This window comes from Silurus aristotelis, assembly GCF_946808225.1.
Source record: "Silurus aristotelis genome assembly, chromosome: 17".
Taxonomy (NCBI): Eukaryota; Metazoa; Chordata; class Actinopteri; order Siluriformes; family Siluridae; genus Silurus; species Silurus aristotelis.
In genome coordinates, this window is record NC_139590.1 from 7,969,027 (window position 1) to 7,989,800 (window position 20,774).

Below are 20,774 nucleotides of genomic sequence, written 5' to 3' on the forward strand. Positions count from 1 at the left end.
GTCATGTGGTCAGATGAGACCAAAATAGAACTTTTGGGTCATAATTCCACTAAACGTGTTTGGAGTGATGAGTACCATCTCAAGAACACCATCCCTACTGTGAAGCATGGGGGTGGTAGCATCATGCTTTGGGGGTGTTTTTCTGCACATGGGACAGGGCGACTGCACTGTATTAAGGAGAGGATGACGGGGGCCATGTATTGCGGGATTTTGGGGAACAACCTCCTTCCCTCAGTTAGAGCATTGAAGATGGGTCGAGGCTGGGTCTTCCAACATGACAATGACCTGAAGCACACAGCCAGGATATCCAAGGAGTGGCTCTGTAAGAAGCATATCAAGGTTCTGACGTGGCCTAGCCAGTCTCCAGACCTAAAACCAATAGAGAATCTTTGGAGGGAGCTCAAACTCCGTGTTTCTCAGCGACAGGCCAGAAACCTGTCTGATCTAGAGAAGATCTGTGTGGAGGAGTGGGCCAAAATCCCTCCTGCAGTGTGTGCAAACCTGGTGAAAAACTACAGGAAACGTTTGACCTCTGTAATTGCAAACAAAGGCTACTGTACCAAATATTAACATTAACTTTCTCAGGTGTTCAAATACTTATTTGCAGCTGTATCATACAAATAAATAGTTAAAAAATCATACATTGTGATTTCTGGATTATTTTTTTTAGATTATGTCTCTCACAGTGGACATGCACCTACGATGACAATTTCAGACCCCTTCATGATTTCTAAGTGGGAGAACTTGCAAAATAGCAGGGTGTTCAAATACTTATTTTCCTCACTGTATATATATATATATATATATATATATATATATATATATATATATATATATATATATATATATACTGTGTTTTACTGTATGATTTCGTACTGTTTCATTTACATGTGTAGAGTAGGGCATTGTGCACCGTTTTGCACTACAGTTTCTTATACCATTTTCCATATCGTTTGGAATGTGGCATTATTTTGCATTGCATCAGCTTGCATTGTACTAATTTTAGTCATCTGTTGGAGAACAGATGTTGTAATCCAAAATCCCATGTTGGGGATCTATCAGAGAAATAAAACCCGAAAAAGTAATTTTGTTTGTTTTGTGTGTATAATTTCTCTACCCACCAACATTTATAAAACTTTTCCATTTTGAAAAAAACATTTTAGGTTTAAATACAAGTTCCAGCATTTAATACCTTGGACCTCACTGAATGTGTAATGTTTGTTTCATTGTCAATCTCTATATATATATATGTGTGTGTGTGTGTGTGTGTGTGCGCGCGTGCGTGCGTGTGTGTGTGTGTGAAAACAACTTGTTTTTTCCCCCTCAGACTTAAATTGCATAGCTGAGGTCACTTACCCTAAAGTGTATCATTACTTTAGTGATACACCGTGCATGTACAGAAAAGCATTGAAAAATCAGATGATTGCTTTATATCCCATCTTAAAGCAATGCTGTAAATATTTGTCTTATATTTCATTGCAGTATTGTGTAGCTAGAGCAAATTGAACTCTGTAAAATTCACTCAGCATGGTTTATTGCTAGAAGGAAGGGAAAATTGCAAGCAGACATGATACATGTGTAGCTGGGTGAGCTAGCTAGGTATTTGGTTAACTTCCTTGTTTGGCAAATGAATGTATTACAAAGTTTAGTATTTACTCATTTAGAATAGAGCATGCAGTTTTGTATTAGCCTCAGGATTTCAATATCTCTGATTATCAGATTAGATAAGCTTTGTATTTGTGTTGCAGCAAATCTGTGGAACAAAAATAAGGGGAAGCTTAAATGCTTCATTTATCTCTGACCTGAGGGATAATCCGACAACAGAGCAACATGGTTCTGATAGTTATTCTAGTTACTTGTCCTTGAATTAACCTACCAGAGTAATATTTATTTATATATTTTTTTATGTTATTTAACAGGTATGTACTAGGAAAAACATCTTCTTGCATCTGGGTATGTTTATTTAAAATTATCTTAAATTCAAAATTCTTAAAATGTATCAAACCCAAGCACTTGTTATGAGGGGAAAAATACAAATTAGTTAGTCAAAATATATAGAAAAAATGTCACTCAATGATATATCTTGATATTTCTGCTGACTCACATTTATCTCCTTCATACAACTGAATAGCTAGGGGTTAGGGACATTGGTGAGGTGCCCAGAGGTGGCAGATTGGTGTGGCTGGGATTTAAACTCATGACCTTCAGATCTATAGTCCAATGCCTTACCCACTAAACTATCACCTTATAAGGATTTTTACATGCAAATGTTTTCATAGTAACACAATCTATTGTTATAATGTATGAATGTATTTTATATGAGAGGGTGTGTTGTTATAATATAATAATCATTGTTTGGGTGATCTCATTCTTTTACCTCTAGATAGTTGATTCTTTTTTATACACTGTATCTTGAGCAGTCCTAAGGTGTGGAAGTTACAAGCAATAATAAGTGTATATCTGGGAAAATATCTGTGAACATTAGTGCACATATGATAATTAATCTTGTGAGTGGATTTAGCGAGTGCATTCACCAAACTCCAGTATTGCCTCACAGACGAGCAGCTAATGAAGTTCAGAAAAAAGACTCTCAGGGCTGTGGACATTCAAACAAGCACAAATCATGATTGAAAATTACATTTTACAGAGCTAGTTTTAGAAGTCAAGGGTTTTTAATGGAACCCCAAATCTGATAAACTATATTTGTACCATATTTTCGATACAAAAAAAGAACATAATATTGACACTTGACCAATATGGACACCTGACCATTATTCCCTTACAAGCTTGTTAAAGATGCTATTCCAAAATTGGACCCCTATTTGTTGCTATAAAATACTTTCTACTAGATTTTAGAGTGTGGCTGTAGGGATTTATACTCATACAGCCACAGCTAAATTAATGAAGTCAGGTACTGATGTTTTAAGAGGTGGTCTCGTTTAAAACTGGTGTTCTAGTTCATCCCATAGGTGTCCCAAGGTAAATGCTTGGCTCAGGCCACTTGTATTTGTCCTACTGGACAGATCATTATTCATGGAGCTTGCTTTGTGTACAGGGGCACTGTCAAGCTAGAACAAGTTTGAGCTTAGTTCCACTGAATGGAAATATTAAAGCTACAGCATACAAAAACATCCTATATAGTAAAGTGCTTTGAGATTCATGATTACAGTTTGGGGAAGTACCACATACATATGAGTGTGATGGTCAGGTCCCAGGAGTTTTGCCCATACGTTATATATACCGAGTCATAGAGCTTTTTGTTAATGACTTTCCACAGATAAAATATAGTTAATAAACACTACTTATATATTGAATTGTTTAAGAATTGTTCATATACAGCACCCTCCACAATTATTTGCAGCCCTGGTTAAGATGTGTAAGGACTTAGAGTGTTTTTTGTCAAAAAAAGTCTTAGTCTTATCTGACCAAAGCACACGGTCCCAGTTGAAGTCCCAGTACCGCTTAGCAAACTTCAGACGTTTGCGTTTGTGATTGTAGGTGAGAAAAGGCTTTTTCCCTGCATACCTCCCAAACAGCTTGTTGGCATGTAGATACTGTCTGATAGTAGTTATGGGGACTTTGTGACACCAAACACTATTGATGCAGTTTAATTTTTTACTTCTCTTACCATCCACCTCAATGTGCGTGGTGGCAAGATAAACTTGAGTCCTCGTCCAGCTTTGTTTGTCACTGTTCCGGTCATTTTAAACTTCTTAATGAGTCCTCTGATTGTAGATATGGGCAGGTTTAAGTGGTTATTTTCTTGTAGCCATTGCCTGACTTATGAAGGTCAACACACATCTGCCTTACTTGAATGGGGTGTTCTCTTGTCTTGTCCATGTTGAAGAGTATATAAAGAAATAGGTGGTTTGTGATTTATATCACAGGAAAACACAAAGTCATGAATTATTAATTAAAGGTTTCCAGATACTCTGATCAACTTTAAAAACTACAGTAAAAATTACAAAAATTCTTCAGTTAAATTTATTTTATAGGAATTGTTAGGGGTGCCAATAATTGTGAAACAGATGATTTTATAAAAAAGTATTATTTTATAGTAATGTTTTTGTTTTTGTTTTTTTTGTTAGATCTTTTTAAAATTTCAGAGTGAGAGTATGCTTCTGCAATAAAGAATTAATTTATTAGACGTCCAAGAACCCAGAGTTGCTAATAAATGTGGAGGGTGCTGTATAAATAAACCAAAATGTAAAAAAAAATGAATGTTTGTACTTAATGGGGTTCAATTTGTCCTATATTATTGTATTGTTCGACAAAAAGACTTTTTGTTTGCCCAGGCATGTCCTTGGTGTTGAATCATTTCAACCATTAACACACCGCCTACATAATCTCACAGTTAGCTGAACTGCCAATAAAAAAGATTTAACACAGTTTTAACAGGCCTTCTCAATGTCATAGCAAATTTCCTAGACTCTCGGGCTATATTTTTGTATTGTTAATCAGAGTAAACCTTTCGATAGTTTGTAATCAAGTAAGGCCTCTGCTTTTAAAAAATGGTCAACAAATGATGAGTGAAAAATTGGCATATGATTCACTGGTCCTATTCTCTGAACAGGGCACGAGTCAAATTCCAGGCTCCACGTTTCAAATCCTGATAGGAATATACAGTACATATGTCCCCTTGTTACCTAGCATATGATGCTGAATTAGCAGTATAGGTTTTACCTTAGTGCAGCCAATGTAAAAATATTCACAAATTCCTTACTCTATTTTTTTTATGGTGCCCAGTCGTACTGATACATACCCCTCACCTATGTCCTGGAATGACAGCTATGCATTGTAAACCTGACAAAATCATGTCAAGTCATGGTTGAACAAATGCTTGTTCCCATATTTCATAAGTGTTTAACTGTGTTGTTATCTGGTGCTGACCATGAACACCAGGTGATATCATCAAACTATTTAGTGAGCCCTAGTTCCATGTGAATGAGGATAGGGTCACCCTGGAAGAAACATCTCCCATGTGGGATAGAAACTATTCATTATAGGATTAAGGTGATTTGTCAGAGTACCTGTGTTGATTTCTAGTGACCTTCTAAGGCAGTGATCTAAACTTTTTAAAAGGGGGCCAGATGAAACCACATCAAAGTACCTGAGGAACAGACACAAATATAACTGATATAGTGAATAGTGCATACTGTTTATTAAAACTGTAAAACCTTTTGTCAAATACAATGGATTTAAATGCATACATGTTTCTATTACAACAGTGTACTGTTAACATTCATACTATAATTTTCTCAATAGCTGTGCACATATTCAATGCCTTGTGTGTTATTTATTTACTGTTTTCATATCCAACTGCACTGCTAATTTATGCAATGTTACTAAAGATACTGCAGCATGTTGTCAGCTGAGCCAGCTATTAAATATTTTATAAAGAAGCCAAAGGCCAATTTACATGCCACAAACCACATTCAGATGGCCAGATGTCAGACATCCCTGCTCTAAAGTGAACCCAAACCAAACTAGCAACAAATCCCACAGAACATTTCAGCATCGATTTTTTCCCTTTTAAATTGTCACCTTTCATTTAGTGGGGAAAATAGATTTCCATAATAGATCAAATTCCATGATGTCAGGGCAGCCCAGTCACTAGCAACATGCTCTGATTCAGAGAGCACACCACAGCTTACAAACAGTAAAATTTTCACAGCATATGTCATATGTCACAGCATTTGTAATGTTTACAGTTACTGGACTTCTAATCATGCATACATGCCACTAATCACCAACACCCTCATCCTCACCCTCTCTCTCTCTCTCTCTCTCTCTCTCTCTCTCTCTCTCTCTCTCTCTCTCTCAAACACAAACACACACACACACACACACACACACACACACACACACACACACACACACACACACACACACACACACCTGACTTCACCAAGCCTTTGTTTGGTGTTACTAATTCCTGGTTTTGATCCTGTTGTTACATAGGTTTTCTGTGTTTCGGATTATCTTTGGCACATTTTTTGTTGATTATCTGACCTACTGCGTGTTTACCGACTATTTCTCCTGATTTTTGGATTTACATATCCGTTTACAGCATTTAGCAGACGCCTAATCCCGGGTGATGCACACTTTGAAATAAATCTCAATCAATAAATAAATCAACACAATGCAAAATTAGGATATCATCAGCCTAAGTTTTTATTATTTCATTTATTATTTTTTATGTAAAGCTATAAATACAAATTATAAAAATGTATAAATAGCCCAAAATGTATAAATATCCCACAAGCAAACAAATGTTTGTCAGGATTGTGGCCAAATTACTTTAATGTGACTGTTTTTGCACCTTTTTTTCTTTTTTTTTACATAAATACATAAATCAAATAGGGTAAATGTGTTAAAGTGTTCCAAGAAGAGGTAGATCATTTGAAATTAGGCAGTGACTCAGCTGTTCGGACATCTAGGGGAAGTTTATTCCACCACCTTTGTACCAGAACTAAAAAGAGTGCAGTGTGAGGAGTGATTTGCTCTCCTTTACTTTTTTCATAAAATGCATTTGGATCCTTCTCCACCTCTCAATTGTCACACATTAATACCTGGCAGTATTAAAGCCTTTTAGACTAAGTTTTTATAATTATAATATGCCTTTAGTGGGATGCACAGTAACATTGACTGAAGAGGTTTTCGACCTTTGCAACGTGTATGTAAATACGTCCCCCAATTAACGGCCCACGACCGTTGTCAAACACACCGAACACCCACAGAGCCGTGACTACAAAGCTAAACCTTGGTCAAGTAATTAAATGCAGATGTAAATGTATGAATGTTCAAGGACTGTACACATTATGCAGGACAATATGTGTTTTCGACATTTCACCCCCATCTGTTCTGTGTAAAGTGATAATAATGTTTACCTGAACTGTGCATGGTACATCAGTTAAGCAGGAAAAAGACTGTATTATATTAATTTTACATCTTTCACAAAATAATTATGTTTAGTTCGTCCATGTCAAGCATAAGCCAGTTTGATGTGTGTGGCTACATATACAGTAATCTGGGGAAATTTGAAAAATTCTATTCAAAATCCATGGCCATTTTATTTTTTTTCTCCCATTTTTTGCCAATCTATTTACTGGCATGTTTTTAGGGTGGTGTGTTGAAGCCAGAGAACCAAAAGGAAACTATGGTGGCCGAGAAGTGCAAAACACATCAACAAATACGAAAACAAAATAACAAATGCAAAAACAAAACAACAAATGCAAAAACAAATAAACAAATCCAAAAACAAATGAACAAATCCGAAAACACAACGACAAGTCAGACAAACAGGAAAAGGTAGGTATAGTTTGTGAATGGAAACTTACCGATCATTGGACGAGACACCTGTCATTCACCTGTATATCTTGACTGACTGGTGTCTTGTCCAATGATCTGTAAGTTTCCATTCACAAACTATACCTACCTTTTCCAGTTTGTCTGACTTGTTGTGATTTGTTAATGTGTTTTCGGATTTGTTAATGTGTTTTGCACTTTTCGGACGTAGGAAACCCATGTGGACACTGCAAGCATGTAAATCCATTGTGAAATTAAAACCAGTCATTCTTTAATATAAAAGTAATTTTAAATAAAAATATTTTACAAACTGCAATGATATCCCAGCAGCTTTCATTCTCTTAGGAGGACTGAAGCGAAATGGACGTCTGACAAACAGAATTGACTGGATTTATGTCCATTTAACCAGGTCACTTCACTAACCAGCAACATGATCAAAAGCCTAATATTCTCTATGTGAAGAAATCATACTACCATTGTTAGGTAGATTGTGCAATCACCGTGACTGTAAACTGGCTCCCTACTCAACACCTTTACAGGAAGATAAATAAAATAATTGGCAGCATGGTGTCACACTGAGTAGCATTGCTTCAAAGCTCAGGTGTTCATTATCCAGTTTCCTTCCACTGTTTACAAACATAGGTGTAAATGTGTAAGAGCATGTTTATGCATAGCAGAAATGTAAAGAGTACCTGAAAATAGTATAAATACCTTAATGTAAAACTTACTTCATTATAAGTTAAAATTCCCCGATACCAAAATGACAAGTGAGTATTTGATTTGATTTGATACTTTAGTATTTTACTCTTATTGAACTAACGATGCACCAATCCTCAACACCAAGACACGTGTTGGTGAAAAGTTAAAAACAGTTGATTTGTGAGATTTTATTTCCTGAAATATGAAACACATTTTTGGAAAGGGCTGACTGTGATCTTATGCACTTATGCTCTTTTTTAACTAAACAAGAAGCCAGCAGTGCTCTCTGGCCTTAGGCTTAGCTCTTGATTCAGGACAAAGGTCCAGGATAAACTGGTTAATAGGGGTAAATTAATAAATATTTATTTATTCTTGTTGAATATTGTTATACATTTTTTTTTTCATTTTGTCTGGTTTGTCAGAATTCAGCCAGAGCAACACCCAGGGTTTATATGGCCTGATTGAAAAATTTCTGCTTTTCAGAAAATCACATCTCTGGTCTTAGTTTTTGACAGATGTGATGGTTGAATTGTCTCATTAAAATCTAGTGGTGCTGATTAGTGCCTAATGCAAGTAATTTCATAACATTTTAAAGCCATTGCATCTGTCATCAGATGGCATTCATCAGATCAAAAAACAAAACAAAAAAAGAACTGCTGAAAAGCCTAAAAATCCAAAAGAAAATTTTCAAGCAAAATACTTCACATTTGGTTTCCTTGACCTATTAATTCTAGTTCATGATAGAATTAATTATTTATATACAGTACAAAAAATTAAAAGAGATGAAAAAATTAATTGATATTAAAGAAAATGTTCAAGTGGACAAAGTTCATGTGAAGTTCAAAAGTTATTCACAAGTAATTCTTAATTCTCCATTGAAATGTTTTGCAATCAGAATATATTACTGAAAAGCCCTGGTTCTTTTAGATTGCATTATCTTTGTGGTTATAGGACTATTCTGTTTCTTTTTAGATTTGAAGCAACTCAAGGATTTGGCTTGTGAATACCCATTCACTAATAATTATTTGATTCTAAGATTATTGGTGGAATCAGGATCTGAAAAATGCACATATAATGCATAGACAAAGCTTTCCAGACACATTAATGTGGCTCTTTGTCATTCATTTGAAAGAATACAGTTATGTAATCTGGAAAAAAAAACAAATTAAAAAAGCAAATGTGTGTGATGGTCAGGGGTTCACATACTTTTGGCCATATAGTGTGTGTCATTGGCAGGCCGTGCATTTGGTACCTGGGCCTTCAGGGGGCATTTACCCGACTTTATCCACCTCTTACTACCACCACTATCATGTCGCGATTATAGAAACCATCAATACTATAAAAAAAAAAAACACATAACAAAACCATTAAAAATGTAAATAAAATCTAACCTACTCCCCAGAGATGCATACTCAAAATTTGCACCGCTCCTCAGAGGCTGTAAGCCGTATTCACTGGTCTGGAAGTGGAGAACAAACCCTTTCCTGGGCTGAGACAAGCTAGCTAGCTTCGGGGATGGCCGACCTCTTCTCATGTCTAGCTTTTCTGTAAAATGTATTTTTAAGTATGTCCGAGACCAAATCAATTTCTCTTTCTCGAAACACGTGTTTTGCCAGTCAGACTTGGCTGTTATTGTTTCCCTCTGACCAACCGATCAGAGGATGGAAAAATGCTGACGCTATTTTGGGCCAGCTAGCTGAGGCAAATCTGAAATCTTATTGGTTAAAGAAACAGACCCGTTGCTAATATTCTCAATAGTCAAAGAGCCAGCAGTATTGACTTTACAGGCCCTGGGCAGATTAGATTGACATAGCAGCACATAGAGGCTGAAATCTGATTGGACAAAAAATCTAACATTCACATACACGCACTGGAAGCAGTGCAGCCAAGAAAAACGCTATGAAATAAAGAGAATAAACTGTTGGGAATAAATTAATACAATTTCATGGAACAAATATTAGAATTTAGGTTGTAAATGTAGGTCAGTGCGTCAGCAGAGAACGAATGAAGGAATGTCCTTTGCAGTTTGAATGCAGAAATATCTACTCGCCTACAGTTACTAAAGCACGATGTGATAAATCTATACCAGTTTGTGGCTACATGTTCGACACTTTTTTATTTTGTCCCCTGAAAAACCACAAGAGTAGTATTTTGCATCAATTACACTGTGTGTCCTTGTTCACAAACACTCACACAAAGCAACCTCACCTTGAGGATAAAACATGTACTCGAACAAAACAGTCTAATGAACAAAGCTCTTGAATGAAGTGTGGACCTTCATTATCCTTTCTCAGCTTTTACTTTATTGTTCACAGTAAAATTAGTCTTCTAGGGTGGACAAGTATTAAATTAATTTGCTAGCCCACAGGGCAACTTAAAGGTTTAGTGCTTTTGCAATTAAGTCCAAATTCCGTTCCACAATCTCTGGAAGTCTGTTTGAGACTGACTACCAGCAGCTACTGTCCAGATTATACAACCCTGGCTGACTCCATGCAGAGTAATGTAGTGACCATAAATGTATTGCATTGTAATTTGCCATGTAGTTATGCAAGGTATGTCAACATAGATTGTATATATAAAGTTTACTAGTATATTATATATATGAGGTATGTAACAGTACCTACATTTTTAAGTCACAGTTCGGTAAAATTATGGTACAGTTAGAAGGAAAGAAACACAAAACATAAAATTGCTTGTTGTTTTTTTATTAACGCAGTTAATTATTATTTTATCAGTTTATTAACAGTTAAAGATTTTTAAACAATTCCAACTGAAATACCTGCCTGGTTAAATAATACATAAAATAATATTTTATAATATTTTATACAAAATTTATGCAATACACTTACTAATACTGCACAATTTACTTTTTTTATTTTATTGATTAAATTGAGAAATTAATTAAATTGGCACAAATTAAATTGATTAAATACAATTAAATAAATGGTATATGTTTACATTTGTTAAATCCCATTTGGGTAATACATATGTGTATGTAAGTGTGTGTGCATTTTACATTTAATAATACATTTTCTAAAGATATGATCTACCGGTACTTAACTTTTCTACTTATTTCAGCATACTTTAAGAAAATGTCTTCATTCCTTCCATCCTTCATTCATTAACTTCCTCATTATGCGGAATTGTCTGAAATTCTTAAATTTGGACATAACATGCAAAAGAATCCATAGCGCTAGCCTAAGCTGCTAAGCTTCCTGGTTGGTGGCTAACGCTAGCACTATGGATTTTGTAGCGTTTCCAATCTTATTTCTGGTACACACCTAGCATAATGTCTCTACAGGTGGTAGCATTGTAGCATTAAATTTTTCTTTCACTTTAACTAGGAGACACAAACCTGTTCCAGCATGACAATGGCCCTGCACACAAATCCAGCTCCCTGAAGGTATGGTATTTACATGGGTTGGAGTGGAAGATCTTGAGTGACCTTCTCAAGTAAAATGTAACCCATAATGGGATGATTTTATTTATACAGGTATGAAATGATACCGATAGAGACCTATTAGAACATAGTTAAATGTAATGACTTTACTAACATACACGTATATATTATTTGATAACTAAGTCAAATTTTTATATACATTTAATAAATATTTAATAATATTAAGTAAAAGACAGCAGGTGGAGTTGGAGGTAGCAGAGCTATAGATGTTGATGTTATCATTGGGAGTGATGACGATGGACAGGAAAAACACCATGTACATGTAAACAAACTGGAAACAGTTTTGCCTGAAAACAAAACACAGCAGAAAGCTACTGTAATAAATGTGGAGAGCAACTTCAATCCAGTGGAGACCTTGATTGAGATCCAAACTTGAGTCCCAGCTGTTGTTATCTACCTATTGTGACTAGTGATTTAACCCTAAACTGCATACTGTTTGTCTAATGTATACTTGATTCCTGATAATTTGACCTACAGCTTGGCTAATGATGGTAATAATTTCTAAAACTTTTTGTTTGTCTGCCACTGGGTTTAATAGGAGCAGAACTACACCGGTTTGCTTCTAGATGGTATGAATATCAAAACAATTGGGTTGGAGTTGGAAAAGTACTATATTCTAGTATCAAAATAGCAACAAAAAGAAAATGTACAAAAACAACAAAAAGAAGAAAATACAAGTGTTTGTATTTTTATTGTACAGACAGTCGTCGACTTACGACCTATACAACGACCATTCGACTTTACGACCACGATCGCTAGCCGCGGCGTACGACAGAAAGAAACAAAATGGTGTAGAGATTATACAAATGGCATAAAATCAACAAAGAAGATGATGATATGTACAATATAACAATAACGAATGAAAATTATGATAAAATACTACTCAAAGATTTTTATAACATTATTTCACAGTACTGTACATATAGCCAATTTTTTTCATTTAGGTTATATCAAATAAAAAAACTGTTATATTTAGACCTGATTATGCTCTCAGAGCCCAGTGCATGACGAACCTTTCATTTTCCGAGATGTTCCTTCAGCATTAACATTTGTTGTTTGATATAATATGATTCATTTTATATTCAAATGAAGGTTTCATTTTTTTTTTTTTGTTATTTGAAAGGACAAGGGGGTCATTTGCATCTGATTGCTTGCATGATGAGATGGTTCACGGCCCCATATGTTTCTCGTGCTTTTGATCCCTTCCATCTGGAAAAGGATGTGTGCCATTCATTTAAAGGCTATTTTGGAATTGATGGAATTGATTCATGTGGTGTGATGAGGCCATGAATGGAGGACGGTTACAATATTTATAATGATTATTCACTGATATGTTTATTTGAGTTATCCTTGGTTGTCTGTGAACATTTCAATGGTACATTAGTGCTTGATTACAGTAGTAGTTTATTGTGAAACAGGCCAAGAGACCTTCTCTGAGCTTCATCACGTTAACAGCTAACACTCGAGCTGTAAGTGTCTAGCGGAAAGGGATCATACTTTTCATAACAATTTAGCAAAGATTTCAACAGATATAGCATAAAAAGACTAGAAGTCCTTATTAAATCCACAGGCTGTGTAATGCTGCCATCGGTGACAGAGATACTGTTGAGTACTTACATGCCGAGACTTTTTTCATTTATTGATCATCTGAGATAATTAGATTTCAGGAAGCCAGCCATAACTCACAAACAGTGCTTTTTTTCACAGCATTGATGCTTCAATCTGACTGGTCAGGAGTTAAATGTCTATAACAGCACCTCAGACAGTAGTTCTGTCTATCCTGAATTTAAATCACACAATTATGAAATTGTTCTCATTATTTCCGCTAAGAAAACAATGTACTGTACAGTGACTACAGTATCTTCAAATGCTCTAGAAAGAAACCACAAGGCTTTCTCCTGTCAGAAAACCATTAATTACAGCTTTCAATATCTATATATTAATATATATTATTTTCTATTTATTAATATCTGTTAAAATCTCTGACACTTGACACTTTCCAAAAAAAAGTGCTGAATAAATGCTAAATCACCTCACAGATCAACTCAACTTCACCATGTTCCGCTTAGGTTTACTACCCCAAAGCAAGTTTCTCTCTGCTTTTGTTAAATAAATTATTTATTTAAACATTCATTATGTTGTTTCTGCCACTGATCTTTGTATATTTTATATTGTTTCTGCACAATTATATTTGATATTTTTTCTTGATCCTTTATGCACAGAAATTCTGGTGTATATTAATCAAGCAATATGTTAAAGGTATAATAATAATAATAATAAAAAACAAAACAAATGTATATCTATCATTTTCAGAAGTAGTCGCCAGAGCCAGTGCTTTTTAACAGATAAATAAAATTCTTTACAGCGAAAACTGTATAGAAGACTTCATTATGGCTAAAACATGAACTTATGAAGAACTGCATATTATGGTATAACTTATAGCTGTTATACCACACACACACACACACACACACACACACACACACACACACACACACACACACACACAAACACACAAACACACAAAAAACTTTATATTCTGTGAATATACATTATATATATATATATATATATATATATATATATATATATATATATATATATATATATATATATATATATATATAATGTATATTCTGTGAATATACATTATATATATATATATATATATATATAATGTATATTCACAGAATATAAAGTTTTTTTTGCATGTGGTGAGGTATACACATTTTGTGATGTGCTGCCATGGATGGTTCATTATTTTCCTTTTACAGCACCCTTTGTCATGGGTTATTTCACACAAGATATGATAATGGCTTATAGGACCCAAAAAAGTTGAATTAAAATATTTGACATTGTAGAAGTAGAAAACAAACAGCTATACAACCTGATCAACTCTATGCAAAGAAGATGTGTTGCACTGCGTGAGGCAAATGGTGGTCACACCAGATACTGACTGGTTTTTGAACTGCCCATACAGTAAAACTGCACATTTTACAGTGGTCTTTATTGTGGTCAGCATAAGGCACACCTGTGCAATAATCATGCTGTCTAATCAGCATCTTGATATGCCACACCTGTGAGGTGGATGGATTATCTCGGCAAAGGGAAAGTGCTCACTATCACAGATTTAGACAAATTTGTGAACAATATTTGCGAGAAATAGGCCTTTTGTGTACATAGAAAAAGTCTTAGATCTTTGGATTCAGCTCATGAAAAATTGCTGTTGCATTTATAATTTTGTTCAGTTTAGATTTAGCATGTTAATGTGTTGCAATGTGACTCCATACACACAGACACAGACTTTATTTTTTATGTTATCTTCAAATGAATTCAACTGAAACATAACAAGTATGAATTAAAAAAAGGAAAACGTTCAAATGTGGTAAATGTGGAGAATCCAGATTATTGATTGAATTAACAATGTCATAATTTGCTGTTAAGTCACAACAATCAATGTTGTCTGGGCAATAATTACCCAACTATTTAACATCAACAGCAAGTCACTGACATTTATTACCAGGTGTTACTGCATTTTTCATGTCCAGTTGTTTCGGAATTTCAGCACAGACTTTTCAGTATTTTTAATACATGCCTTACAAAGTAATGGGAGCTAAAATGTTTATAGCTTCTGCAATATAAAAAAGACGGGAAGAGAAGGTAAATGAAATTTAAAATTTAAATTTAAAATTCTGTATAAGATGCATTCTCTCAAACAACTTACTAAAAAATAATATATGAATTCAGATTATTGTATTGTGTCATTCTATAATAATAATAATAATAATAATAATAATAATAATAATAATAATAATAATAATAATGATAATAATAATAATAATAATACTTAATAGGGGGAGTGGTGGCTCCAGCGGTTAAGGCGCTGGGTTACCGATCGGAAGGTCGGGGGTTCAAGCCCCGGTATCGCCAAGCTGCCACACTTGGGCCCTTGAGCAAGGCCCTTAACCCTCTATGCTCCAGGGACCCTTACGAGAAAAATAAATCAAGGACCGCGACGTGGGGCCGCCTTCCCGTGGGCTCACCACCTGCAGGAGGGACCGTAAGGGACCGGTGCTGAGAGGATTGGGCAGCAGTCGAAGGCAGGGGCCTTGACAGCCTGATCCCTGGACACGGAGAAGTGTCTGGGGAATCTGCTTAGACTGCTGCCCCCGCGACCCGAATTACGGATAAGCGGGAGAGGATGAAATGAAATGAAATAATACTTAATAATAATATTATTATTATTAGTAGTAGTAGTAGTAGTAGTGATATTTATATTGTACCTTGATTATATTATATTATATTATATTATATTATATTATATTATATTATATTATATTATATTATATTATATTACTGTATATCTGAATTATACCATTATGCTTTTGTCTACAAAGTTTGGACCAAGAACAATATACTACTACCACTTCTACTACTGTGAAAAATATTATGAATATTTTACATTAGAATATTTTTGCACCGACTATTAAGAATGTTTACAAAGGCTAAAGATAAATGCCTTGATTGCAGTTTTCGATTAGCTGACCTGGTGCTCAAGGAAGCAATGACATGAAGCTGACCCTACGAGGCTGTTGTCACTGATTGATTGATTTTACTGATTGAATGGTCTGTCTTATACATAGACTCCAAAGATAAACAGGAAAGGGAGAGAACACTGATGGCAACAGGCTGAAAAAAATGTTTTGTTAATGGATTCATGTCATCTGACTTTGGAACATGTTGGGGTTTGTATGTTGTATGCTATTAACACTGCATTCAAATAATTATCTAAAACTCAGTCTCACTGGAAAATCCAAAAGTCTAATTTTGAAAGTTATACCTTTGATGGATTGATAAATAAGTAGATACTGATAAATATTAAAGATGCACTTTGGAAATCATTTGATCCATCTTAGAGCTGTGAGAAGGGCAAATCTCTATTCCCCATCTGCCTTTTCTAGACAGTATAGTCTTTTTGTGTAGGAGGCTGTCATCACACTTTTCTGCTAAAGATCATTTCAATTCCACACTAGCTCTACAGATAAACACTGTAAGCATCACTTGCAGCATCATTAACCACTGCCAGGAACCATAATGCATAATGCATAATGCATAATGCAGAAATGTATTTTAAACACTTTATAATGCAAAATGTATCTATATTTAAAATCAAGGAAATTTACATGTTTACAGAGATGCCTTTACACAGTTTAACAAGGATTCAGAGTACAAAATCATGAAACCTGCTTACTTTTGCCATCAAATGTGGTTAATAAAGATCCCATACATTTTGTCCCTATATACTGGTTTAATAATCTCCACTCTCCATAAAAAAAAATGTCACTAGATTGTGGTATGTGGTAGTGGAGATTCCTGCTTATTCAGTCACAGAGATTTAGTAAAGTCAGGTACTGATGTGGGGTGAGGAGGCCTGGGGTGCAGTCAGCATTCCAGTTCATCCCAAAGGTGTTCAATAGGGCTGAGGTCAGAGCTTTACAGCAGGCCACGCAAGATCTACCTCTCCAACTCATTGAAACCATATCTTCATGAAGCTGGTTTTGTGCACTGGGTCAATGTCATACTGGAACAGGTTTGGGTCTTCTAATTCAAGTGAAGGAAAAATGTAATGCCACCACATCCAAAGACATCCTATACAATTGTGTGTCTCCAACTTTGTGGTAAACATTTGTTGAAGAAACACATTTATAAATTTTTTTCAATATAATGTGTTTGTACCCTGTCCAATTTCTTGTATATTTACATATTCGTCATGCTTTATAGTTTCAGAACATGTTAAGTTAGATACACATCCGTTTTATCGGACATGTTTGCAGAAGAGGACAAATAGCACTTTCATCCAAATACCACAGGATGAGCAGCAGATCAAAATAATGTAGTTGGATGGTTTTGTGTGTCTCAGAGGAAGTATTTGTAAGAATACACTCAAACCAGTCAGTATCAGGGTGATAAAGGAGAGCTGAAAGGTGGGTGGGAATTGGCAAGAACAAAATTTAAAAAAAAAGCAAATGGGAAACTTCCATAATTCAACATATAAAAGTTGTATTTATTTATTTATTTATTTATTTATTTATTTATTTATTTATTTATTTATTCATTTAGGAACGTTCACATCTTCCTAACTTGACAAACTTTGTAAACTTGCTCTGACATTTTAATAAGCAACCGAACAGAGAGACATGTACGATTATTGTCTGGGGTTTCTGGGTTTATATATCGGTCATGCTTCTGCTTTTGCATTTGGCAAACCAACACTTAAAAGGTGACCACCTACCAATTTCACCACTCAATAATTTTTTTTTACAAATTTGGGTATACAGTAGAAGTACACTGAACCCCACAGAATTTTCAAACTACAGTAAAAGAGCTATTATGTTACATTTATAGATAACATAAAAATAGGTTTGCATTGCTCACTTTCAATAAAGATCAGAAAGGACAGAAACAACATTTCTTTGACAAAGCGCAATAAAAACATGGTTTATCAATGAATTTTATACTGCTTCTAGGTAAATTGTGAATTCATGCAAAATTCTAGTTCTTCCCTCAGATTGTATAAATTTATTATGTTGTCAAACACAAAATTTTCATAAAGACCTACTGAAAAAATTAGCTGCATTTTCTAATTTAGATTTTTTTTCCCCCTCAAGTAACATTTTGCCGTCTCTATGTTGACTCTGACACGCAAACCTCAGCAAATGTATCATAAAGTAGCATCATTTCTTTTGTCATAATCCTCCAATAAACTCAAACATCTAATGTCACCTACTGTGTTTTGTCATAGGTCTGACATAAATTATTTAGTAACATTTTATAAAATATTCATGCATTACTTATGATTATGATACATTTAAAGGCCTTCAATACCTTTAAGTAAAATGGTACATTTCACCCAAGGGTATTGAGTGAAATTTATCATTTGTTATTGTTACAATATTTGTAGACCTGGTTCCTATCAATGGAGGTGGTGATTTTGGAATAAATCCAGGCACCATACATATACAGTATGTGTATGAAGTATAATTTTTTCATTTATTCGTAAAAATTGTTTGTAGGTTCATTTGCTCGTACGTTCGAACCAATTTTCCCCATAAGAATGAATGTAAAAGCGATTCAATCCGTTCCGAGGCCTCATTCGATCGCTTATTTCTGCACTTAAAAAGTATTTGGAGCCTATTTTAGCAAAATACACCACAAATTACTGTAATGTAAACATAATTTAACACTTACCCATGTGGTAGTGGTTGATTGCGAGTGTGAGACGCCACACCACGCTCGTAACCTTCTTGGTTTCAATGGTAATTCTATTTACTCTCTTTTTCCCTGCACCGTCAGTCCCCTGGTGGTCTAGTGGTTAAGATGCAGCGCTCCCACCGCTGCGACCCGGGTTCGATTCCCGGTCAGGGAACCATCCCCAGCCACTCTTAGTGCCGGTCCCAAGCCCGGATAAATTGGGGAGGGTTGCGTTAGGAAGGGCATCCAGCGTAAAACATGTGCCAAATCAACCGTGCGGAGGATCCGCTGTGGCGACCCCTAACGGGAGAAGCCGAAAAGAAAGTTTTTTTTTCCCTGCACCATCACTGATTTTCTTGGGAGACATTTTTTTTAAGATTTCTAGTGAAATAAAAATCTAACACTACCACCTTGTGTTATGTATGAACCCACACAAACCAAATGCGACCATTAGAATCTCTCCACAGGCCATAACCTGGGATTCAGGATCACACTGTAGACCTTGGAGTTGTGAGATGGCAATATTCGCCTGAACCAGCATACAATCAAGACCCATAAGGATAGTGAGGACAGCTGAGGAGTTTATCGGAGTCTCTTTCCCCTCTGTCATGGACATTTACACCACACACTGCATCCGCGAAGCCAACAGCATTGTGGACGGCCACACACACCCCTCACACCCCTCGCACACACTCTTCACCCTCCTGCCATCAGGAAAGTGGTTCTGAAGCATTCGGGCCGTCACAAACAGACTGTGCAACAGCTTTTTCCCGCAAGCCATCAGGCTCCACAATACACAATAAACTGAAACTCACACACAAACACTCACTCAACTGCGTGTTACTGAACTGTACAACCTGAACTCAACAACACACTTATTACTCATCTCAATCCATTCCACCACCATTTATTTATTATTTATACTTAACCATATTATACCATTTACATGCTGTTTTTTGCACCTCTCGACTGCTGCTACTGCTGTTTTTGCACTGCATTGTGTTTGTTTACATATACTCTTGTTTCTAGTCATTATAGTTTAGTGTAGCACCAGGGTTCTGGAGGAACATTCTCTCATTTTTACTGTGTACTGTGTACCACTGTGTATAGTAGAAATGACAATAAAAGCCTCTTGACTTGATTTTGATCTCAGATCCATTATTAATTTATCATTATTATTATGATGTGAACTGCTACCCAACCCCATCCATAACACTTAACTGACAAGCTTTACAAACCCTGTATTTATGATTATCATGATTATCGTCATTTAAAACAAAAAAGAGAAATAATCCAAAAGCTGTGACATTTTGTAGTGGTAACTGAATTCCAAGTGAGAAGAACCCGATTCCTGAAATTTGTTGACTTGTTTATACTTACAATGCACTCTGAATGTGAGTGTATATAAAAAGTGTAAATTTGATGTACCAATGCCAATGGACTATTCCCCAAAAGAAAAGAAAAAATGGCGGATGACAACACAAAACAAATGTAAATATAGTCTTCTGTGGTTAGGGCTTTTGGTAACATTTTACAATAACAGTACATAAATAAGCATGTACTAATGTATAAACTAAATGTTACTTTATTATGAGCTACTGATGAGTATAAGGCATATAAAAACTAAACTTAACTACACCATGAGTCACATGTGTGAACAACGACTACCTTAATTACATGTTAGTACATGTTTGTTATTAATGTATTAATTAATATGAATTATTATGAATTAAAAGTGCACTATTTACTATATATTAAAATACATTACAAACATCATTGGATGGTGCTGAATTATCCGTGAGTGGTTACAGTGGCCTGGGCCCTAAGGCACTGCTCTATTGTGTGAAATACCACACTAACATGTATTCATGAAGCATCACTTTTCAAACTACAAATTAGCTTTAGCCTACAGATGATGGTTTCTTCTGCTTTACTGTGGCTATTCTGTGGACTCTTTTATTGTGTCAGTACTGATCAAGACTCCTGTCTTTACATCATAATGAACAGTCCGAACTTAAGCACAGCAGCTCTGACCTTTAACTTCTTGACAAACCAC

General features: G+C 35.3%; 1 long non-coding RNA gene across 1 annotated transcript in view; it reads left to right on the forward strand.

Moving 5' to 3' along the window:
• The window catches only part of LOC310740586, a 41,318-nt gene extending 21,582 nt beyond the window's left edge, over nucleotides 1-19,736 (forward strand). The window contains exon 3 of the long non-coding RNA XR_014537680.1: nucleotides 19,186-19,736. This is a non-coding gene — a long non-coding RNA (uncharacterized lncRNA). The remainder of the gene's footprint in view (nucleotides 1-19,185) is intronic.
• Nucleotides 19,737-20,774: the final 1,038 nt, after the last annotated feature.